A 6,000-nucleotide genomic window follows, 5' to 3' on the forward strand; every position below is an offset into this window, starting at 1 on the left:
ACGGCAGAAGCAGAAGACCAGCAGGTTCCTGCCGTCGCCAGGACGTGTACGTGATTAGTATGGTGCTTGGGTCGGCCTTACGTCTTCACATACGACCCTGTCAACCAGGCAGGCGACACCCGTCGCCGTCGACGCACTATTCTTCTAGACATACACCGCGTGGCAGAAGGCAGCCTCGCTTGACCCAGTGGCACCCGTCACAACGCACGAGGAGTCGAACTCATATTGCTTTGTGTGTCCTACACGAACTCCCTCCTTTTCCTTTCCCTAAAAAAAAAACCACTTTTGCTTACTGTATACTTTCCACAAATCTTTTCCCTACCATAATAGTTGAATGATGACGAATCTTTGTCCAAAGCTCCCAATCTTGCCGGACATTAGAGCATCTATATAGTCAGACTTTGCAAATCCGATCCCTTTAACGCCAGTAAGCGACCGGACGCGTCTGTAGACACTGACCGAACATTCCCTAAATCCGCGCCTCCACACCCATGTATCTCATATCCGGTACCTATATCAATACAAATTATTGCAACATAGTATGTAGATCACCAAACGATCAAGATAGACATAAAACCAACATATAAACCAATACCAAACGAGCATAATTCACAACAATATCACCAAAAGATCACCAAACGGGTATAGTTCACACAGTTCAATGATCTGGCACACTGTAACTACATACTGAACCTAGATTATATAAAAGGGGAGGGTGTGCATCATCACTTCCTCGCCAGCCTTTTGCCCTTCCGGTCGCTGGCACTGCTGTAGGCGTCCGCAGCAGGAGGTGGGTCGACGTTGGAGCCGTCGGAGTTGGACCCATCGAAGGAGAAGGAATCGGAGATGACGATGTAGCCTTGCAAGCGTCGGACGATGTCGGTCTTGCTTGCAATTGAGCTTGGCCACCCTCTTCACCTCCACCGTTGCCGCCACCGCCTCCCACTCGGATTGCTCAATGCCGAGCCGGAGCTACTTGATGTTGATCCTCCGAAGCCGTCGGGCAGCCGTCTCCACCGTGGTAAGTGACCGACGGTACACCCACTGGAGGAGACGCTCCTCCTCATCGGGCACCGGCATCACGGATGGCAGCGGGCAGACTGCGCAGCCGCATCTCACCCGTCCCCATCTCCCTTGCCCTCTATCTCTCGCGGCGGGCGGCACATGCCTCCGACTCCGGAGTCCGCATCCGCGGCGCCAGCGAAGTGGGCACTAAATTCCACCGCTGCCTGGCAGAGCAGCGACCAGAGGCCGTCGAGCGGGAGGAGCAAATTGAGCAGCCGCGCAGATCTGTGGGCGGGGCGAGAAGGGCCGGCGCCAGCGTCGGCGCTGCGGCAACATGCATCAACAGCTAGCTAGCGTGAGCTGCAACAGAGTGGGTACATATACTTATTATATACTGCATAGATTTGTTGCTGATCAATCCAATGCAACATGCATCAACAGACAGCTAGCGATTCACCATTGCGTGCATCTCCCTCATTTGCTGCTGATCTACCCAAACATGATACATCTAGCAAGCATCTGCCTCACCTCATTGTTGTACCTCCTAGGCTTCCAGAGGGGAGGTGGAGAATGTACGATGATCAATCCATCACGTAAAACACACGGTTATTGTACGTACACCAGGACCTAATGCTGAGCTCTTCTAGATACCAGTCCACTCCACTGCTACTCTCTCGTCCCTGGATCTGCTCCAGCTCCGTGCTCTCAAGGTCAAGAGATAATAAGCCAACGCCACGATGGACGAGAATTGCACCTCTGCTCTCTGCGAAGCCGAGGATCCCGAATGATTCCGATGCCTCCGACCCTTGGGGCATCGAAGGAGCTTTGTGTCCAAGCATATCCAATGTACACGTAGAATCCCCACAAGGATTCTAAATCAGCGTACACTTTTCAGATGCAGAGGCTGGGGTCCTCCTTCGTTTCTAAAAAAAAAAAGAAATCAGTGTACACCACCCTCTTAGTGACCCTTTGGTTATTTCTTTTACTTGCTCTTATCTTGCATAGAGATAACCATTGTTCAAGATATCTTCCGATATTCTGATAAGTCGTCCGATTTATCTCTTACCGGTGTCTGAGCGATATGATAAATCGGCTGATAAATCAGTCGATATGGCGATAAATCGGCCGATATGCCGATAAACTGGCCGACTTGCCCCTTATCTTGGGTCGACCGATAAGTTCCCGATAAGTGATATCCCCAACACTGGTCATAACCTTAACTCGCAGTTGCAGTTTAGTAAACCTTTAATCTTGTTATCACTAAATCAACTAATTTTATTTAAATTATTTAGTTGCATATTCACCTCTCTAGTGGACATCCTTACTCCTTCAAGTAGATCTATGCACCTAGAACACTATAGGAAGTATTCTAGATATTTAATAGCAACATAGACATGGACATACATAAATGCATTATAATACATTGAAAGTGTTATAATTAATTTTAACATTGAGTTTTCACTTTTCTTAGAATTAGGGCGATATCTTTGTAAAAAGACGACATAAAATAAATTAATAAAAAAAACATTCTTTGCTACGAGATGCACTTTTGTTTAGCAAAAAACGGTGTGCCTACAATGCTATCATTAGAAATTTATGAAAAAAATTGTATCTTAGCATGTACGATAGAGTGATGACATTATCTACTATGCTAGATATACTTGAAACATACTATTTAGAATAGTATCCCAAACAATGTGTCACTAAAAAGATATACAAGAAAAATGAGTTATGAAGACGTAAAAATAATAAGCATAACTGCAAATTGTTACTTGAGAAGGATTGAATTGACACGTTCATTGGGTTTCATACAACAAATATTTGTTGTATTAGTCTAAGACAAAAGATATTTAGACTAGTACATTTTGTTTAAAAAAATATTGAATACATAAACTCAAATAGTCAATGGGACTACTATACATACAAATGTAGTAGGCGTTGTGAACCTGTCTTAACAAAGCTGGCTTCCTGACGCGTTTCACCGATAAGGGGTAGCGAGACCATGTGGAGCCGATGCCGCTCTTCCACGACAATGATGGCGCGGCGTACATCGCAAAGGAGTGGTCATGTCATGACAAGCTGGATGCATTTTAGCTAATCTTTGTTGTAGGAACAATTTAAGGGCATACTTTCGCCGAGGGACAATGTTTCCCAGCGGAGTCATTTTAGCAGCGTGTTGAAGAGGTTTGAGTCCCGACGCACGGAGGGAAGAGAATACCTTCAGAGCCTGTTTGGTAGTTTTAGGGAAAGAGAATATGAGTTTATAGGAAGGAGTTTGTAGGAGGATTAGACTTGGAAGTGGACCATTAATCCAATCCCATGTTTGGTACGGTTACAGGGAATTGCTTGCGGGAATAGGAAAAGAAATTAGTCCCATAAAAAATAAATCAGATCTAACCAACAAGAGAGAAGGGGATAACGTTTGGTACATGTGCAACAGCCAGATTCTTTTTTCGTTCGTCAACTCCCATTCCCAACCTGAATTACCAGGGCCCCTCCAGGGAAGAGATACAGGGGAGTTGCCCCTGTCAATTCCTCTCCCCCTTCCCTCCACAACTCCTATATCCCCCAACCATACATGGGATTTTTAGTGTCATAGCCTCTTAATTCCCATTTCCCAGCTTTTCTTCCCCCAACCAAACAGGCTATCACAACCATATAATGTCAAAATACATTCACCCAAAGTTGTCACTATTCACATTTGAATTTGTCTTTTTGAATCTCGAGCTCTACATTGAGTTTTGAGCTGATTATTTTTTGCTTTGTAGACACACCACATAGATATGTCATGAAATAATTTTAGAATTTCTCGGAATGTCTAAATATAATCTTTTGTTATTGATCTCATTGATCTCACCTAATGTTAGATCCTATACTAGTCTTCCCCGGTTAAGACAGAGATAACGAGAGAGACAGGTGAGGCGCCCGTAGGAGGGGTGGCCAGACTGGTTGTGGCGCGTTGGTCGGACCGATGTCTGGTGGCTTCAAAGAGCTTATCGTTGACTGTACCATGTGATTTGGTACATGGGAGTGCGCCCATAATCATTGATGGACATTGTTAACAAATCGCGGTGTCGTTTGCTCGTGATGTGTGATTGTGTGTTCGCGACATGAATCCTTGAATTATATACCTATACCTATCCCTATTACCTAATACCTAATACCTAATACCTATACCTATAAATAATAATATTAAAAGTGAGGGTTGTTTCTCCACTTTTTCCGTCCAAAACTGCTTTTTCATACATGTGCTTACGTGTCTGTCCTTTTCGTCGCTCGCCCGCATGCAGAATTTTCACGCACCCAGGCTGCAAAATCCAAATAAATAAAGCCACGTTGATTTGTGCCTTCACCCGTAATAAGCTAAAAAATAGATGTGTTACAGAGAATCAAACTTACAACCTCATAGGGAAGGCTAACCATGAAACCAACTGGCCTAGCTAACTTTTGTGCAAAAGTACAAGTTTTGTATATATTTGCATGGCCAAAATTATTTCTAGCGGGACATAGCCATGATCAAACAGTTAGAGCACGGTTCTTCTTTGGTAATGGTCATGCGTGCTTGCAAACAAAAGGAAGATTAACATGATGCATCACAAAGCTAGGTGAAGGAAAATATGTAATCACCACATGGAATACATGCTAACATTATGCATGCACGTTCAGGAAAAAACACATTAAAAAGAAATATTATGTCCATGGCTGATTGTTTTAGGTCAATTTCTAAACTAGGGACATGGAAAGAATATTTTTTACATCGCAACACGATTTTTTTTTTGCAATATCTCCTATCCCTGTGCGCAAACTCCTTTTTACCGGTGGCGGGATGTACCGGCGCACCATCCGCCGTTCGCGCTTGCGTCAAGATTTGTGAGGGAGCCACGTAGGATTTACTGCTTTGTGTTATACAACAAGGAATACGAGACGCAATATGAAATGTGGGACCGGGGCAGAATAAATATCTTGCATCTCACGTGATCTCCCCCCCCCCCCCCCCCCTTCTCTCCCGTGGCCCGTGAGAGGAGCTATGTACTGGCGGCGGCGCCGAGGCGGACGACGAGGAGTGAGGCCGGCCGGATCACGCCGGTGGAAGACGGATCCACTACTGTCGACGTTGGGGTGACATGCGCCGACAAGGTTCCTCGATCCCGCCCACCACAAGCCCATCCTCCAGCATCCTTTTTGCCTGGCCGCCGTCCTCGCCATGGGGACCACGACGGCCACCCACCACGGCGGGTCGCAGCTCACGGTCGGCGCTGGATCCGGCGACTCCAAGCACTTCCGCCACCAGCTGCCTCTGGTGAGTCATAGAGCTCAGCGCCCCGAACCTCTCTGCATCTGTTCAGAGTTAGTTTTTCTTTATTATGCATGATATTGGTTTTTACCGAGATAAACGACAATTATCCTCTGAAGATTTGGGAGCGTTGAAAGAAATCGGAGCTGCTAATGTTCTCTATTTTTTCTGAATTTTGCTTAGCTTGGATTTCTGTTCAGTGTTAAATTTCTGAAGGTGAAATCTTGTTTTGTAAAATATGGAAAAGATTTATGGTTCATATAGAATCAATTATTCCTGGAATTCACTCAAGTGAAAGTGAAATCTGTTTTTGTGTAATATGGAAGAGATTTATGGTTTATACATGTGAAATATGGCACCTATCTGACTTTGAGACACATGCAAGAGTTATTTGGTTCAGATTTGCGAAAGAAAGTGATATTGGTCCATATTTAATTTGTGAATATGTAAACTCAAAGTGATATTGTTGAAATATGAAATATATTTTGTCAAATTCATATGTGAAACCCCATGAAATTCATATGTGGGAACCGTATTTTTCTGAAATAATTGAAAATGGATCAATTGAAAAACTGAAATAGGCTTCTGAGAAACTGAACCCGGGGTCTTTTGAAATAACAAAAATCAGTTTCTGAAAATGATTAAAATAGGTCTTTTCAATAAACTGAAATGGGTTATTCAAATGTGTGAAAGCGATAGCG

The sequence above is a fragment of the Triticum aestivum genome, chromosome 3B (assembly GCF_018294505.1).
Source record: "Triticum aestivum cultivar Chinese Spring chromosome 3B, IWGSC CS RefSeq v2.1, whole genome shotgun sequence".
Lineage (NCBI taxonomy): Eukaryota > Viridiplantae > Streptophyta > Magnoliopsida > Poales > Poaceae > Triticum > Triticum aestivum.